The sequence below is a fragment of the Amphiura filiformis genome, chromosome 18 (assembly GCF_039555335.1).
Source record: "Amphiura filiformis chromosome 18, Afil_fr2py, whole genome shotgun sequence".
Lineage (NCBI taxonomy): Eukaryota > Metazoa > Echinodermata > Ophiuroidea > Amphilepidida > Amphiuridae > Amphiura > Amphiura filiformis.
Window position 1 is genome coordinate 24,170,141 of NC_092645.1, and position 20,558 is coordinate 24,190,698.

At 34.8% G+C, this 20,558-nt stretch overlaps 1 protein-coding gene across 1 annotated transcript in view; it reads left to right on the plus strand.

Moving 5' to 3' along the window:
- LOC140140027 (uncharacterized) overlaps nt 1–20,558 on the plus strand; it is a 186,269-nt gene that overhangs the window by 8,538 nt on the left and 157,173 nt on the right. The gene's annotated exons all lie outside the window — the stretch shown is intronic.

Genomic DNA, 20,558 nt, shown 5'->3' on the forward strand with positions numbered 1-20,558 from the left:
GAAGTTTTGATTGCGATATCCACCAAAAGTCTAATTCTTACCTACAATACTGAAATGTTACTTACGAATACAGCATAATACATGACATGTGTAATGAAGTGTCCCTACCAATGGAAATTAATTGTCAAAAACTTTAAGCGGTACCCCAGGACACTATTATTACCCATATACGGATTCATTCAACAATTATTTATTATGTAAAATTGCTGATTAACTACTTGTATATCAAAATGAAGTGGTCAAAATCTTGCTAAAAGCATCAAATCTTTTTTGATCTAAGGTAATAGCATTTATTCATTTGGACGTACCATCTGAAAGGGATCTAAAAACTACCATTTTATTAATTCATTACCATAATAGCAAAATTTAAACCTATAAACTCAATATAGATATTGTTAAATCGCTCATGTTACCTACGAATACCCAGGATTCTTCACCTTTTCATTGTATAAAGCGTTAGGTGTATGCGTATAATTCCTAATATTCTTGAAAACATATATCATACTCGTTCTTATACAATGTGTAAATTGATTCATACTCATTTGATAAATAAAATACAGAAACTGACCTAAACTTCATTTTCAAAAATAAACTAGCATAAATTGACTAAGATCATATTGATCGCGTTATAAAAATAAAAACAAATATTTTCTGGTTGAGTTAGCATTTTCCTGACACCCTGTGGTCTACATTACACGAAAAAAGCGTTAATGGGAATATTCCATTTGTTTTAGGTTGATTAGTATTGCGATAGTGAAAGCATCCTAGTGGTATTCGTAGGTAACATTGGGTTTTGATATCACATTTACTATCACACGTCCTGGATTTATTTTTCAAGATTAGTAATGGCACTTTTGGTTCCTATATGGCCAATATGTCATCAATCAATGGGCAAAAGGAAAAAATTGTGGAGACATTTTTATTTCGGACTTTTATTTTTGGCCCGTGGACACTTTTGGTTGGATTCGACCATATACATATAAATGCGCTTTTATAAATGCGCACGTGACATCTCCGCGATGCCATCAGCTTATAGACAGTAAGTCTCGAAGTGACCTTCGACATAGCGAGTGGCCTTTCTATAGACGAATCTAATATCATTCCTACACCTCAATGGATTCGTCTATACATTTGAATACAAAGGCAGAACACCATGAAACTGCTGTGCAGCAAAATTGTCTACTTTGTTCAACTTTGTGTGATTTGTAAACTTTTCCGTCGTTGAATATTTTTTACCGTCGTCAAATACTTTTAAACTGTTGTTTTTAATAACATATTACAGATTCGGAATTGCAAAATGTGTAACAATTTTGCAATTCAATTAATACTTAAATTCGATGATATTAATCTAGAGAGTTCCTATTCCTTTCTGCGTAGTGGTCAATGCATGAGGATTTGGTCACGCTTGCTGGTCTTGGTATGTCGTGCCCAAGGGTCACGTGCGTATTTATAAATGCGCATTTATAGATATAACTGAAGTACACTGCTAAAACACAAATGCAATGTTTGATAGCATCATTGAATTCTAGTAACGTCATGCAAGGCGTAGAGTATTTTATTTCAATTCAATTGCCACATAGTCTCAATACTGATATCTTATCCGTGTCTACACATACTATTTGCACTTATTTGAGCTTTATCGTTTCAGATATTCACTATCTTTCAGTTTGGTATTTGTACTTGGTTGACATATAATAGCGACTTCTCTGACGTTTGAAAGGCATTTGCTCTTATAGACACAACACAAAAAGAAAGTCCGCACTTTTGTAATCCGTTCTACACCAAACCCTGATCTTGTTATGACAATTTGATTGATTGTATGGTCGTATGCAGAATGTTATTAGGTCCAAGGAGATACCACATTTGCTACCAACACTATAAAGTGACAAAAATTGATACCAGTATTGGTGCATTTTAAAGGTTGCTAATCAAAACGAAGCATGCGGTCGAAATTACTAAGCATGGGCAAGCGATGATAACAGCCAATAAATTTTACGTAATAAAATAAGCATAGCATCTTCCATTATGGAGAAATAAAAAAAAAGTGCATTTCAAATGTTGCAAATCAAAACGAAGCATGCGGTCGAAATTACTAAGCATGGGCAAGCGATGATAACAGCCAAGCAATTTTACGTAATAAAATAAGCATAGCATCTTCGATTATGGAGAAATAGAAAAAAAAAACATGCATTTTTCTTTAGAATGTTATTGTGGGGTTGAAATAATATTTTGCAAAAATGTTTGCCCCAAATATTTACAATAACGTTTTTAAAATGTTTTCATGACCTTTATATAACCCGCCATTTAAATTTTATTAAAACATTTTGTAAAAAACTTTTTAAGAACATTTCTGTGTTTGCTGGGTGCAAATATTTTAACATAATGTTGTTTAAGTGACGACAAAATATTTGGCCAAAAATGTTTGCAAAAATAGTTTACAATGACATTTCGAAAACATTTTAAAAATATTGTTGTAGTGTGTTCTCATACAAAACGTTTTAAACGATTTCATGACCTTTATATAACCCGACATTTTAATGTTATTAAAACGTTTTTACCTAAACCAAAACCCAAAATATAACTTATTTAAAACGTTTTAAAACGTTTTTGTGTTTGCTGGGAATTTCATTCATTTATACCCGACGGAAGGTTAATTTGTTAATTGCCCACACTCAGGTGTCGTAAGTTGTATTAATATGGTGTTATGGATGTCTGGTCAGCAAAACAGTATTACACATATCTTATTCAGTTACAATTTGATATGGAATCTCATTTTGGCCTTTAAAAGATTTTGCGTGGATACGTTGGTGTTCAAATGTCTTGTCACATGATTTGCTATGATGCTTATACCCAATGTTTATTTCTTTACATAGAGGACTATTTATCATAATAGTCATATTCTGATTGTACAACAATTGCTATTGTTTTATTTTTGACACAAAATGAAGTGCAAGGCAAATGTGACATGAGTGCGTTTTTGGGATAACCTAATACGCATATTAGTTTAAATAAGATGTTTTCAACTATGCAATGATTCTTAAAAGGAGCTTTCATTGAGTTGAATGACAACAAAATAGGGAAATAAAACACGATAAAGATGTTAATAGGGCAGCAAAAGAGACAAGGAGAGACGTTAAGTGGTCCAAAATGTTATCGTTGCTCAGACAAGCAGCGATGACGAAACAGCAGGGATCAAAATTCAAGCAAAGAAGTTCTGCTATTACTGCTTCGAATTGAAATCGGATAATACAGATTTTGTTAAACAAAACAAGACATATAGCTTACTTAGCAATATCAGATGCAAGGGGAGAAAAATCAACCACTTTGTGGCAAAATTCACAGCCCAGAAAAGACCAAATGAAGGTCATACAGGGTTATAGGAGAGTCCTGTCCAAGAAGCAAAGGTATTACCGTTGTTAGAAAGCCTCAGAAAAGGCATACTTTGCCCTATGGGTCTCAAGTTATAACACACATTTTTAAGGTCAATCATGAGCATCATAGTGTTTCTGACTACGAAAATACTTCATTATTTGGTTAATGGTATTTTGTGCCCCAAAATCTAGAACAACATTGCCAACTCTCTGGAAGTTTGATTAATTTAAATCAATCAAACTAAAAGACATATTTAGCCTGCATGACTTAAGCTGCTTAAGAGCCGTTCTGGAATCTATGCAAACAGAATATATTGCATGGCAAAGCGATGAAGCAGAGGATCAGATCCTTCAATTTATTTACATCAGGACTGTGCAAATTCATGTGATCATATGACTAGTCAAATAAATTTCACTTTCTTGCCGAGGCATTGTTCCACAAAACACCACGAAAAACCTAACAACTCATCGTCAACATTTAGGTAGTGGAGGACATATGGTATGTGGATGATTGAGGTTGTAAGTCAGAAAGGGCGCTTTTGTCTACAACCGTTCGAGTACGATTGCAATATACTACTTTTATGTTATCATTGATCAAGTGATGCTGCGTATTTGTGCAGTCTCTAATCAAACCTGAAGCCTGAAGGTAATTTAACCTTTCAATTATCTATATGGGAAGGATCACTTTCTAATCCACGTGGTCTGAAGTTTGACCTTTATGAAGCAACAACTGGGAGTGTTTACTCTTACATTTTAATCTATACTGCCGATAATGTGCATTGAGTAGCAAAAAATAATACGCATCGATCTAATCTAATACGGACTCCCTAACTTAGTATGGATAGCACCTATATAATTTTGTTAAGTATAAATTGCAAAATGCTTCTTCCGGAGATACATGATATATCATAAAAGATATTAATCTTGATTAGGTATAACCATGATAACGAAATATAATCTTCTAGTATATATTATGCATCTTAGGGAAGGAAATCAGAGTCGATGGATGACATAGGCATTATTATTTTCATCGAAAATCATATGCCAAATTCACTTAACTTGCTACAGAACTCTTCACTTGCACTCACGAACACAATTTTTGTTCCCCACCGCCATGTCCACTTACAATGACGCAGACCTTTTTACCTTCTTAATATTAAACAGGCCCTTAAGATGAATAATGTTTTCCCCTAAAAGCCAAAATGCAATGTTTGATAATGTCATTGAATTCTAGTAACTTCATGTAAGGCGCAGAATATATCATTTTAATTCAATTGCCACATTGTCTAAATGCTGATACTTTATAGCCGTGTCTACACGTACTATTTGTACCTATTTGAGCTTTCTCTCATCATTATATTCACTATCTTGAGCACAAACCACGCCGTTGGTGTAATTCTTAGTGATGTGGATTTCCACTCACTATCGGTGTGTATTTGATGTCACGGGGTCACTTGCCATAGTGTTGACACTCTTTGTAGCCCTATCGTTAGATTTACATCATTGAGTTATGTTGTGTGGCTTCCTGAAGCAAACAATTGGAAAAATATTTACGTGCGCGTTTATGTGTTGCAGTTGAGATGAATTCAAAATATACGATTCTTTACATTTACTCTTTACATTAAGCCGTATGCACAGTGATATAAACCTCCAGTTCATTAATGTACTTCGTGCCCTTGAAAACGTTAACATTCACTACAGATATGTTTCAGACGTAGACTCAGCACACGAAACACACAGTCGAATAGTAAAATACACATTACATCGTCCGCTTTCCATTAGCGTCTTGAGTAGATAGCATGGGTACTTGAATCGTTATATCAATAGGAGATTTATCATCAAAACCGGTGCTATTTTGTAGACTGACTTGCTACTGGCGCTGAATGTTACTCGGTGTTAATGGCAACATGATGGCGAACATTTTTTCATTGGAATTTTGTCATATCTCACAAGCTAGGCGACACTTATGGTCTAGATATGTCGATTTGATTTAAACATGATGAGAAACGTTGCATTACATGGGAATTTTTGAATGAATAATCAACAGTTCGATAGGTATCAGAGACATACAGGAAAGTATTTTATCTTTATTTTTAATTAGTGTAATTGAAAAAATATCCAAGTTTGTAAACATCCAGCTAGAAAATGGATTTTTGAGAATACATTGTATTCATTCATAACTATTCATACATTAACTTGTAATGCAAATAACTACAGGTATATCGTCAGCCTGCTACGAAAATTGCCGAAGTCATTTTTTGTAAGTTTGAGAACAAAATGCAAAATATAGTTAACACACGAATTGAAACATATTTATTTACCAATCTTTGCACATGATAATGATACAAATTAAAGGGAATAATTAGGGTGATTACGTAACTAATACTTGCTATTTTGGTGTTATTTTCAAAAATTTAACGAAAGTGCATATAGTTAATGTTACCACTCAGAAGAGAGGAATATGTGGTGCTATAATTTATGTTTTTACGTTAGTATCCCTTAGTCAAGTTGAGTCTTTTCTCCAACCCTGTCCTTCCGCCATTCTCTACCTCCCTATCGGCACCCTTATTGCTCTATCACCCTCCTTTTTTCTTGGTTATATAGACTAAAAATGAAGAATGCAGTGGATAATGTGCTCAAAATGAGTAATTTGAATTTTAGAAGTCTTTAGGGTTTATTAATTTCATGTACTTATACCCGACGGAAGGATAGTTACAATTTTGATATGGAAACTCATTTTGGCCTTTAAAAGATTTTGCGTGGGTACGTTGGTGTTCAAATGTCTTGTCACATGATTTGTTATGATGCGTATACAAAATGTTTATTTCTTTACATAAAGGACTATTTATTAAAATAGTCATATTCCGATTGTTAAACAATCTCTATTGTTTATTTTTGGCGCAAAATTAAGTGCAAGGCAAATCTGACAGGATTGCGTTTATGTGATAACCTAATACGCAATATTAGTTTAAATGAGATGTTTTCAACTGCGCAATGATTCTTAAAAGGAGCAAAATAGGGAAATAAAACACGATAAAGATGTTAATAAGGCAGGAAAAGAGACAAGGAGAGAGGTTAAGTGGTCCAAAATGTTATCGTTGCTCAGACAAGCAGCGATGACGAAACAGTTGTAAACAATCATGAGAAACCGTACAACTCAAAACATCCTGTATCCTGGGAACAAAATTAAAGCAAAGAAGTTGTGCTATTCCATCCCGTTTATTTAGTATTCCCCTTCTGGTACAAGTTAATGTTTGAATTATTTAACATTGAAAATATTACGGTCCAACTCAATTGGATTACGTAATAAGGTAATCTGTTAATATCAAATGTTTCTTTACTTAGATTACTTAGAGGAATATTTAACATAATTAAAATGTCTTAAACATTAAAGGTAGAGAGCATTGAAATCGAGTATAAGTGTGAAGTTGCGTACTTATGCAACTGTTGGTTTCAAGTAATAGATTCTGAATCTACACCACACCCCTAGTTGTTACTTAAAATAAAAATAAATCATTTGTACGCAACTTCACACCCATACGACGATTTTCCTCGATTATTACAGATGAAGTTGTTGGTTAGGGACTTCACTGTTAAAATTGATTAAATATTCGAACGCGAAGGCATTTCTACGTATGTTGGGGCTTTCATATGTCTTCTGCAGTTGCACAAAATGAGTTGCCAACTTTATAAACTCTATTGCGTTATTACAACTAAGCCTAATCATAATAGCTTTCAAAAGTAAGACATTACTGCTTAGGATTGAAATCAGATAATACAGATTTTGTTAAACAAAACAAGAAATATAGCTCCCTGGAAGTTAGATAAATTTAAGCCAATTAAACTATAAGAAATATTTAACCTGCATGACGTAAGCTGCTTAATAGCCCTTCTGGAATTTCTGCAAACAGAATATTTTGCCTAATTGTTATTCAAAACAATCAAACATAGATCACAATAAATTCACTTTCTTGCCGAGGCATTGTTCCACAAAACACCACGACAATCTAACAAACCATCGTCGACATTTAGGTAGTGGACGACATGGTATGTGGATGAGGTTGTAAGGCAGGAAGAGCGCTTTTGTCTGCAACCGTTCGAGTACGATTGCAATAGACACGCGAAACACAAAAACATCGCAGCACATCTTTGACTGCTATCATACTACTTTTATGTTATCTTTGATCAAGTGATGCTACGTAGTCTCTAATCAAACCACAAAGGTTTTACATCCCTTGGAAGCAGCCTGAAGGTAATTTAACCTTTCAATTATCTATAGGGGAAGGATCACTTTCTAATCCACGTGGTCAGAAGTGTGATCTTTATGAAGCAACAACGGGGAGTGTCTGCAAGGTACTCTTAAATCTATACTGCCGGTAATGTGCATTGAGTAGCAAAAAATAATACGCATCGATCTAAATTAATACGGACTCACTAACTTAATATGGATAGCGCCTATATACTTTTGTTAAGTAGAAATATTATTGCAAAATGCTTCTTCCGAAGATACATGATATACCATAAAAAGATATTAATCTTGATTAGGTATAACAATGATAACGAAATATAACCTTGTGAGTGGATGGATGATACAGACATTTCGTCGGGTGTATTACATAGTGACGGATGTTAAACTTCGCCAGAAAAAATGTTTTGAGTTAGACATGATCAAAGAGTATGCCAATTTGTGATCAACCATAGCAGAACACTAACAAATAAAATCCTCCAAAAAGTTGCTGTATTTAAAAAAAACGAGTATGTAAAAACGTGAAAACGTTGCACCCTAACATCCGTCACACATTCGTCACTATATGTCTTGCACCAATATCGTGCACGCTAATCTGGTCTCTCGTGTTGATCTATGGGCATCCGTCACACATCCGTCAGTATGTCTTGCGCATAAAAGTCGTGTGAAGGAGGGACTTCGAAGCATCCGTCGGTTCTTAACGCTTATTATTAAACGCTTTTTTCATGATAAAACCGACTCGTCGCGAGTGCCTACGACATATTATATTTGAGTATTTACTCCTGATCTTACTAGTTCTCACTCTCATGATATAGCTAGTCACACAAGCTGTAACTTCTTTTTACAAAACGCCAATTATGATTGTATTTAGTTTTTACCAATTTTCACTGTATTGTCTGTCAACTTGGAGCCGCCTCTAAACGCCTCTAAACATCTTTTGATCATCTTTCAATAACCTACTCATTAAAAAGGATCATATTTTCATTTTTATTACTTAACCATCCCTTTTATATTGGAAAGTTTTGAAATAATGTCTCTAAATAATTGTCGAATCAACTCGAACCATTCAAAATTTATTAAAATGATATTTTACTAAAATAATGATCCATTGAATGTCTGCTCTACGTAAACGTTTTTGGTTTATACCCAGTTATTAACATCCGTCAAGAAATCATGTAGGTTTCAATGAACAATATTGAATTACGTACGTTCAAATTGAAAAATCAAGTTTTAAACATAGTGACGGATACTGGAGATACGCCATACAATTTAGTTGTTTTTCCGTCACTATGTAAAACGTTGGGTAATGTCATATATCAACATCCGTCATTTGCATAATTAATTAACTAATTAATTATGCAAACTTAAGCTTCAAATCTTGGTAATATTATACTACTCACTATTTAAAATACATTGGCCAATTTTAATAAAAATGACAAAAATCAACATCCGTCACTATGTAATGCACCCGACGATTTGTATTATTTTTTATCGAAGATTATAATCATGTCAAAGTTACTTAACTTGCTCCAAAACTCTTCACTTGCACTAACGATCACAATTCTTGTTCCACACCGCCATGTCCACTTACAATAACGCAGACCTTCTTACCCTCTTACCATTAAACAGGCCCTTAAGATGAATAATGTTTTGCCTAAAACCCATGTTTGATAATGTCATTGAATTCTAGTAACTTCATGTAAGGCGTAGAATATCTCATTTTAATTCAATTGCCACATTATCTAAATGCTGATACTCGTATCATTATATTCACTATCTTTCTGTGTGGCATTTGATTTGAATGACATTATATGGATGATATAAATGAATTTTATACTGCTATTTTTATGTTCAAAGCTCACAATCAATTGCTTGCTTCCTGCACTTTTTGACAACTATTTTCAATATAGTGCTACAATTCATGATACAAGGCGTGTGAATAATTTCTATCCGCCTCGTGTTCGTTCCAATCTTGCTGCTAACTCGATTAAAGTGCATGGAGTTAACATCTGGAACTCCATTCCCATTTCCATCCAAAATGCCACATCCACAAGCTCCTTCAAACATCATTTTAAGAGCAATTTGCTTTCTAAACCGGTTTACCAGTAATTATTCTTTGACTCTTGTTCAATATTATTGTATTGTAATGTCTTGTCTTGTCCTGTTTGTATTTTCGTTTGTACTGTTTGCCGGCAACCCGCACCCACGAGCTTGCTCCAAGCGTGTTGCCCCACAACTTTATTTCAGGTTATTTATTGATATCCCTCTTAATCTTGTCTCAGGCCCACTTTTGTCCTGTCTCTTACCTTTTAATAGGTTGTTTGTTTTAACGTGATCGCATTTGACTGTCATCAGTGGGCTTGTGATCGGATACACTACTTTGCTTTGTATGTAATTGGTTTGGCAATTATGGCATTTGTCATTTATACTATGTATTTTTGAAGTTGTGAAATAAATGTTTCTTGAATTGAATAAGAACGACTTGTAATCTATAATTTCCTACTTTATACATAGTGCCGTTATCGCTATTCAAAACATGCCGAATTAAAGTTCTAAAAAATCTCAACATTCATTTTCCGGTACGTTTGAGCTACTTCTTGGCTATTCTGTATTCGTCTGAATATATTCTAAATATAGATTTCAATTAAGGATTTATCATGTTTCACCGTTGTTCATCACCGATTAACAACGAGGCGTCCGTGTCGTCCGCGTGGTTTACTTCGCGAGGGCAGCTTTTGGCGACGCACCGGACGTGAGTTGTTAATCGGTGACGAATAACGGTGAGACATGATTGAATCCATTTCAACAACGAAACCAAGCTAAAGATGATTATTTCATGGAATTTTGGTGTTATTTTAAAAAGTTTAACGAAATTGCACATAGTTAATGCTTACCACTCCGAAGAGAGGAGTATGTGGTGCTATAATATATGTTAGTACGTTAGTATCTCTCAGTCAAGTTGAGTTTTTCTCCAACCCCTGTCCTTACACCCTTCTCTACCTCCCTATCGGCACCCTTATCGCTCTGTCATCCTCTCATTTTTTTTGGTTATAGGCCTATAGACTAAAAATGAAGAATGCAGTGGATAATGTGCTCAAAATGAGTTATTGGCATTTTAGAAGTCGTTAGGGTTAAGTAATTTCATGTATTTATACCCGACGGAAGTATAATTTGTTAATTGCCCACACTCATGTTCCGTAAGCTGTATTAATTAATCTATGGTGTTATGGATGTCTGGTCTGCAAACCAGTTAAGGGATGGGGTATGAACGTTTGGACAGTATTTATTGTGGGACATTGGAGCACATCAGACATATTGAATTGCATTCTGAATACGAAGAATGTCCTTCTGATATCAAATAATTTTGATTTTTTGAAATTCGCAATGTAATACACATTTTATGGCAAATCATTAAAAATTGATATTTTTGATATTTAACAGTACTCGAAGTATTAAAGATATGGATTCCCCCACAAAAAAAATCCATATCTTCAATATGAAAGGTCAACATTTTCAATAGATCGTCGGCCTTTCCTCCCAGCTACATACACTTTAAGAATATATCATTAGATTTATAAAATTTACTTCGGGGACTGTTATATATCAAAAATGTGAAAAGAGCCCTTTAACATGTAGGAGTTATTGATTGAAACCGCACTTGCCACAGAACTTCATTTGCATTTAAATATCGCGCCTTACCAATCAATATAAGTGAAACCATGTGCAGCTACAAAAATTGGTGGGCTGTATTCAAATGTGACCATCCAGCACAACTGAGCCCTGAAGTCGCCAATCATCATTTTTGAGATATTCAACCAAACTATTCTGCTTGAAATTAGCTTTAAAATGATGTATATCATGTCTATAGTACTTGACATTTAAGTAGTGAAAAATCAATAAAACAGTCAATGAGTCCTTTGTTTCCGATTGTTTATTGTTAAGTTCAATGGAGCATATCTCAATAGTGGCACTTTTTATTTGTAGCATTTTCTCTTTCCAGTGGTATTTTCATTTTTAGCAGATTCCTTACAGATCTTGAGTTACAGCCCCTCAAACATGAGTTTACTTCTTTTTGACTCAGCCTGTATGCGTTTGTGAACTTTTACTTTCTTTTAAAATTTCAACCAAGAAGAATCTCTTTAAAAGCATACATCGGCACTGCAGTGTACTTCATACTGTATATTGGCACTGCAGTGCACTACATACTGTATCTTAAAACCACAATATAGAATGTAACATTAATGTAATATTAGGTTATTTGTTTTCACTCAACAGCAACCAGAAAACAAACCCTAATGTGTGAGTCAAGTCGATGTAAGACATTGTACATGACGTGATCATTGATGTCATGCAGGACAACGTCCTTACCTAATGCCATTCTGGTACACGTCATAATTGTAAAACCTTTTCAACTGACAATTTGTGTAGATTTCACTTTGGTAGATACAGCCTGTCACCTTTTCTTTCGCTCCCACGATTCTCCCTGTTCTGTTCTGTAACCGCTTACATGTTTAATAGGTATTACAGAAATTTTTATTTAGGATTCATGGTTAACCATGTACCATTTGAGCACACACCACGCCGTTGTTGTAATTCTTAGTGTTTCCACTCACTATCGGTGTAAATGTTACTTGCCATAGTGTTGACACTCTTTGTAGCCCCGACGTTAGATTTACAACATTGTGTAATTTTGTGTACCTTCCTGAAACAAACAATTGAAAAAAATATTTACGTGTGCGTTTATGTGTTGCAATTGAGATGAATTCAAAGTATGCGTTTCTTTACATTTAGTCTTTACATTAAGTCGTATGCACAGTGATATAAACCTCCAGTTCATTAATGTACTTCGTGCCCTTGAAAACGTTAACATTCACTACAGATATGTTTCAGACGTAGAATCAGCACACAAAACACACAGTCGAATAGTAAAATACACATTACATCGTCCGCTTTCCATTAGCGTCTTGAGTAGATAGTATCGGTACTTGAATCGTTATATCAATAGGAGATTTATCATCAAAACCGGTGCTATTTTGTAGACTGATTTGCTACTTCCGCTGACTGCTCTGTTACTCGGTGTTAATGGTTACATGATGGCTAACATTTGTTCATTGTAATTTTGTTATATCTCACTAGCTAGGTGATACTTATATCTAGATCTCATTAAAACAATGTGAGAAACATTGCATTAGATTGGAATTTTTTGACTGAATCATAACCATCAGAGGTATCAGATAGAGACATACTTTAAATTTTTTGTAAGTTTGAGAACAAAGTACAAAATATGGTTCAAACATATTGTTATGAACACGGCAGAGTGCCGAATACACAAAATTGCTGTTCTGAGTAAACGGCGTTTGAAAATCTTGATACCATTCCATGGGTCATTCTAAAAATTTAGAACATTCGTGAGCATTCATTTGAAATGTATATTATAGAAGTGAATGTACACGAATTATTGGCAATACTTGCATGTTCTGAAATAATCGATATATCCATCAAAACGCGCTTTAACAGCTATTCGGCTTTATGCTGTATCCAAAATGTCTCTACCACTGCTCAGAGAGAGGTCGAATACGCATTCAACTACGTGTAAACCATAGCACGCATTCTTGATTTGGGGCTTCTGTGTAGAAATTACTGGTTGTTCTAAGGCTATGTAGACTTAACTTGCTATATAAGCTATAAATAATCATCCCTGTAATATTTAGCAAAAACTCGAGTATTGGACTATATTTGGCGTGTGATTTTCCGGGATTTTCCCATTTCACGGGCGCGCGCTCACATTATTAATCCACAGCAATATCATGTGGGGAATGTTTGTACTTATTTTGATATAACTGGATAGAAGATACCTTCAGCTATACGTTGGTATCAAATATATTAGTATAGGACATGTACTATTGAAAATTTGGGGTTTCCCGGTATACAATGCTATAGATCAACATGATTTGTACAGCTAAGTATACCCCGGGGGTAAGTATACGATTCGTCTCTCTGCCGAATTCATTTATTGCACTTAGGCGCGATTCGTCCAAATCACAATTTCAATAACTACGTCGGTGAGTAAGATTTACCATTAATTTTTGGTGGAAATAAAAGATAACCTGAAACATAATCATAAAGCATACAAAAACTCAATTTGCTCAAAATTCTCGATTCGTCACTCTGCCGAATTCATAACGATATGAAAGATCACCTTGAAAATGTTAACAAGGCTGCCTCCTTCGCCATTTATAGAAATGGCAAGATTCGCAAATATATTGACCAAAACGCAACAGAGCGGTTAGTTCATACTTGTGTGTCTTCGCAATTATTGTATTGCTGCAATATCCGTTGTAATTAGCCTTCCTCAGTTCGACATTGCTAAATACAAAATTGTGCGGCTAGATTCATGGCGTCAAAATCCAAATATCGCGACCACATTACGCCGGTGCTTTTCGATTTCACTGGCTACATGTTGTGTACGGTATTGAATTCAAGATATTGATAATCACTTTTAAAGCCTTAAGGGCTGGGGTGTGAACGTTTGGACAGTATTTTTTGTGGGACATTAGAGCACATCAGACATATCGAATTGCATTCTGAATTCGAAGAATGTCATTCTGATATCAAATAATTTTGTTTTTTGAAATTCGCAATTTAATACACATTTTATGGCAAATCATTAAAATTGATATTTTGATATTTAACAGTACTTGAAGTAAACTTTATAAATCTGATGATTTATACTTAAAGTGTATGTAGGTGGGATGAAAAGCCGACGATCAATTGAAAATTTTGACCTTTCATATTGAAGATATGGATTTTTTTACCAAAACACCAAAAAAAATAAGGTCTTTTTGGGAAAAAAATCCATATCTTCAATATGAAAGGTCAAAATTTTCAATTGACCGTCGGCTTTTCCTCCCTGCTACATACACTTTAAGAATATATCATTAGATTTATATAATTTACTTCGAGGACTGTTATATATCAAAAATTTGAAAAATATCAAATTTTTATAATTTGTCATAAAATTTGTATTATATTGTGATTTTTAAAAATGAAAATTATTTGATATCAGAAAAACATGCTTCGTATTCAGAATGCAATTTGATAGGTCTGAGGTGCTCTCATGTCCCACAAAAAATACTGTCGAAATTCAAAAAACGCTCATTTTGGATCCCTTAAATGGTCTTGCTTCATCTTATATACTGATATTTTATTCACATTCAATCCTGGCCGATCTCGTCGCTCTGCGTCACAAAACCAGCAAGGGGTAAAGCTACATTTTATGGCGAGCGGGCTTTCTGTAATGTGTCACCCCTTCTTTGGAACAAACTTCAGGGGCACATTGAATCATCTTCATCTCTTGCACACTACAAAAGTCAGTTCAAAACACATAGTTTGAAATTTCTTTTACTGATTCGTAGAAGCCTTGAAGTCTTTATTTAACTCCATGAACTGGCGATGCTTTTCGAATTTCAATTATCTTTGCTCCCGCAGTTTGGCTTCCTGTGTTTTAATATTGCTTTTTTCTCGTTTAATTTTGTTGTATTTATAAATTATATTGCTTAAGCTTTACCTGGCACATATTGTTTAGTTTGCCTGATTTAGTTTGTTTCACAGAATCTGCGTTTTGATATTGATTTTTTCTTGTTTTATTTTGTTATATTTTTAAAGGATATTGCTTAAGGTTGGTCTGAACCCTGGAATTATGGAAACTTTCGGGCCTCATAACTGCTAAATTGTTGGTCTAAAGTATATAAAAGTATACATATTTAGGATGGCAAAGACTTGATAAGTTCATCTGTGAGGTCAAATTTGGGCCAAAATGCTCATTTTTGGCCCAAAATCCCAAAAAACGGTTTTTTGGCCCACTTTTTTTTTGTGCAACGTAAAAAAAAAATTCTTGGGCCAAATTTTTTTTTTATTAATTTTTAAAAACTAGACAAAAATATCTAGTGACTGTTTTTTTCATTTTTTTGAATTTCGACCAATTTCGTCAAAATTCAAATTCTGTGTGTTATATAGATTACATTTTGAAAAATTTTGCATGTTTATTGTTTTTATCTCTGTAACTTTATCATGTAATTTAACCTTCGGGTTACCTTTTGATAAATGTTAATAAAACATGAATAACTTTGCCGTTATTGTTTGTTTTGCCTGATTTCTACATGTGTCTCCTTTTCCACATTGCTGGCAATTAATTTCAAATAGTCATAATTAGCGGTCATTTCAAATCATCCCCAAGTCAACGAGGTTGAAGAAAGTTCTCTCATTGTTAATTGCTGGTTATACATACCTATACAAAATACTTTGCCTGGTAACCCACCACATGAACAGGATTTAGCCAAAACAAACAAAGACCAGCGCTATTAAAACTACTATAGCCATCTAAGTTAGAAGCTTATTATCCACTTCAACAATAGGATTATTGATTGGTGTTTGACTATTAAACTGAGATAGAAGTCGGGCCAGCTTAAGATACCGATGTATACGATCTTCATACACATTTTACACTGTAACTCAGAATACAATTTAGGGAATAACGGTCATTCGTGCTGTACAGTCACATTTTATATATAATTCACTCATTTTGGTGACACATTTGTGACCTCACGTAAACTATTTCGCCAATCCGCTGCTAAAATTGTACTTAGGGGGTACTACACCCATCACATTTTTTTGCGTTTTGTTTTTGCATTTTGTGAAGAAATGAGAAAAAAATTGGTCAAAGTGGTATGCAAAATTAAGGGGCAAATCTTCTCGTTCTATTGGTGGCATTGATATTAATGTAGCTTGCATGCTTTTAATGCTACAAGCCAAAGACAGGTACATCATGACCCCGTTACAAATTTGAGGATATCTACAATTTCAGAACTGCCACCGTGAATCCACTTACACACTCATATTTATCATTAATGGCAGACTCTAAAAGTACCAAAATATTTCTTTTGGGAAATGCATTAATTATGCACAGCTTTGAAAACACAAATATGCATCAATTTCATGTTATCAATGAAATTAAACTTATTTTTCCCCTTTCAGATGACAATGATATGCAAAATTTGTGTTCGCAAGGCAGCATATTTGTTTCAGGTTTGATAAGGTTGAAATTAAAGAACAGTCAATGCCTTGGTTTTCAGTATTAGGAGAATTTTTGCTCAGTTTTCTTAGGAAATACGGGAAGCTTACGAAATATGATTTATAATGCATTGTAATGTGAATCGCTATGTTCACAATGATAACAGTTCAATGGAACAGGCTCCTGCTTCACGTTTAGTAACAGTTTCGTCACTTACCTGTAGCGCATGCTGATATCCTTCCAATTCAAGAAAATCATGTATAAATCCACGAAAAAATGATGAAGATCACAGCTTTCGCTTGCCAAACACTTCCGCCATTGATTTAAATGATATGGTTTTTTCTAGCGTTGGGTGATTCGATACCATTTTGGTATCGGCTATTTTCCGATAAAATACTTTTATTTCTATGGAAAGTAGGCCTATTGAAAACAAAAATAATTATTCGAAAATTGAAAACAAATAATTAAAAAACAAATCTTTAATTCTCTTCATAAGCTTAGGAACCGGGGGGGGCTTGAGGGGGCTCAATAATTTTGGTGCGGGGGCTGGACAGCCCCTCCCAATAATCCTAGGTGAACTTAAAAAGTTGTGATAAAATAGAGGGAAAAGGGGTCTTTGTGATCTATATTTTGCAAAATTTTCCGAATGCAAGGGGGAACCCCCCCCCTCCTGCACCCCGGTCTGGCCCCACAAAATTGTGTTCAAGTTTCAGCCCCCTAAGCCTATGCACTATCGACTTCAGGTAGCGAATAAATTGTGTGGTAGGCCTAGGGACCGTTCACAAACACTTGTTAGGGGGGGGGGTGGTGCTGAAGCAAGCAATTTCATCACGAAAATTTTTCGGGCCCCCCTTTACAGACCTCAAAAATTTCAGCCCCACCCCCCTTTGACATGAAAATTATGGGTCAACCCCATAGAAAAGCATATAAACTCAATTTTCCTAGGGGAATTTGTGGTCATTATTTTGCATCCACCCCCTCATAACAAGTGTTTGTGAACGGTCGCGGTCCCCTATACTATCTCGCGGCGACAGCTTTAATCATTCCAATGCATTGTCTATGGGATATGCGCTCTAGCGGCACACCATGGCGGGCATTGGTGGCGCATGTACATGATAAAACAAAATTTAAGATTTTGTCAAAACTACAGCCGGTCCGTATTTCAGGGTGTGTTTGTTATGTTATATTCATTACAATTAGGTAAAAATTTCGATTTTGAAAATGTTACTTTAAATAACAATTAATTGTTTTCCTAATGTAACGTCACAAAATAGCGACCTATCATTGACATTTAAAAGTGTATAGAAACTAGTTTACGCTAGGGATCTTTATTTCAAACAATTTTTAACAACGCCCGAAGTTTTCGTGTTCTTGAGCATTTATATATTTTACAAACACCACGGTTATATGTTACGAAAGATTTGAAACTATAGCCAATGAATTGTTTACAATTGATTTCAACACAAAAATTGTGTTAATAATGTTTTAAACTTAAATTGTCAACAGAAAGAGTCAGCTGATCATCGGGTTTTATGTTTTCTATTAACAAGAGTGGAAACAAAGGAACCCAAAGAATGTGCAAATTTATAAATTGACTTCGGCTAGCATCTTAAAATTAAACTCTGAGTCAAGCTTATTTAAAATTGAAAAGAAAGTTGTAACGTTGTTGCATCATGATCTTGTTGATTAAATGTGGTGTTTGCTATACTGGTTTTATTATCACATGTGTTTGTGTTACGATTCGTAATCCCACGAAGAGTAAGTTAAGATCGTTAATGTGGTAGGCCTATTATAGTACAGCCACACGTACCCTCATCCCCTCCCCCAACAAACACATTGACTCATTTTAGGCGCGGATGGCAGGGGGCTGGCGGCCCGCCCCTCCCAAAAAAGAAAAGAAAGAGAAGAAAAGGGAAGAACGGAGAAAAAGAAGAGCATGTGAAAATTACCGCGGGTCCGCCGATGCACCCTGCAAAGTCAGTATTAAGACGGACTCCATACCGACTTCATCGATTTATGCATGCTTTAGTAATTGCGAATCTCAAGTTTTGCAAATTGAGTTCCTGCCCTTACCGCAATTGATTCAAATAGTGTAAAAACGATGCACCAAATAGCTTCAATTGGACCTTCATTTTGCAAAATTTTTAAACTTCTCCGGCGGGAACATCCCACTCAGACACCCCCTTGTGTAGTGGATAATCATTTTCGCTCTTCTTCCGACACTACCAAATTTAAGCCCTATGTTAACACAATTTATAGGCTTACAGGGAAAACTTGTCCACAGAAGGTTTCATGGACCGTCATTTAACAAATTTGCGGCTTTTTCAAACTAAAATTTTATACACTAATCACTGCTCAGTGCCAAAATGGTCCACAATCACTTCAATAAAGTTTTCATTTTGCACAAGTTTCTTACTTCTGAGGGTGCCACAGCCCCTCAGACATCCCCTAATGTCGCGCAAGCTCGATGCGATGGCCATTTTTTCAATGTTATTTTATTTTTTCTAAAAATTGCCCCCCCTGGCTGCTCTAGATCGACAACTGATACAAAAAGCTGGTATCTCCCATCCCTACAGAGGATGACACAGATTACTCAACACACGACTTCTACTTTTACCACGGTCATTTCACACGCGTATGAATAGAAATTGTTTTGCGTACTTTTTAAATATTTTTAGAGCACGTTTTTTCAATATTTTGACAAGTTGACGTCGAATTTGCTATTCTATATTGTTTGGCAATAATGTATGTTGCCATGATAGTTTATCCAAATTTGTAGTTTTGTGTTTTTGATGTGAACGCCAGCATGGTCAGGAGGATTCGCCAGAGTGCAGAATTCGGGTAAGTGTGACGGTGATTTTGCCGTTTTGGACACTAAAAGGCATTCGATCCTTGATTTTATTGATATGAACTTTGTTCATTTGCAAGCAAAATGACATGGGTACCAATTGTATATGTTTATTAAATTTTAACGAAATTTTTGCCCATGTTTGACCTACGTAAATCGTTAAGCGTGTATCGACAAAACGGTGTGTGTCAGTCCTGTTGTGAAGAAGACTACGTGGATCGCTAAAAAATAAGCTTAACAACCAGTCAACTTTAAGACAAATATGTGAAAAATGACACTTTAACGACGTTTTTTTCATTTTTTTTTTATTTCACATGATCCGTGCATATATCGCCTAGCTATAAATGAAAAAATATTTTTTTAGACCAATCAAACCAATATATGGGTGTAGTACGCCCTTAATATGTACAAATAAGCAATTTCAATGCTAAAATGTGCAACACGGGCCAAAAGAAAAGCACACTTCTGTTTCATAGTTAAAGTTAATTTTGGTTTAAATGGGTCTAAAAACGAGGAAAAGATACACAGTCCTGCTATTTGTACTAAAACGGGTTAAATTTAAACCAGTTGTTGATTCAAACTGGAACATAGGAAGATGAACGTCAGTGACGATATATTTTGTTCCGGCTTTAATTTTACTCTACTTTGGTTATTATTATGAGCTTTTTTTTCTTGAATTTTTCTTCTATTATGATTTTTAAGATGGTACTGTTCCCCATGGAAAATTTAGGGGCGTGTCTCCCCGTAATTTTCTTGGTTATATAGACTAAAAATGAAGAATACAGTGGATAATGTCATTGTGCTCAAAATGAGTTATTGACATAGACATCTTTGGGGTTTAGCAAGTCAATTTATTTATACTCGACTTAAGGGATCCAAAATGAGCGTTTATTGCGTTTCGACAGTATTTTTGTGGGACATGAGAGCACCTCAGACCTATCGAATTGCATTCTGAATACGAAGCATGTCTTTCTGATATCAAATAATTTTCATTTTTTTAAATCACAATATAATACAAATTTT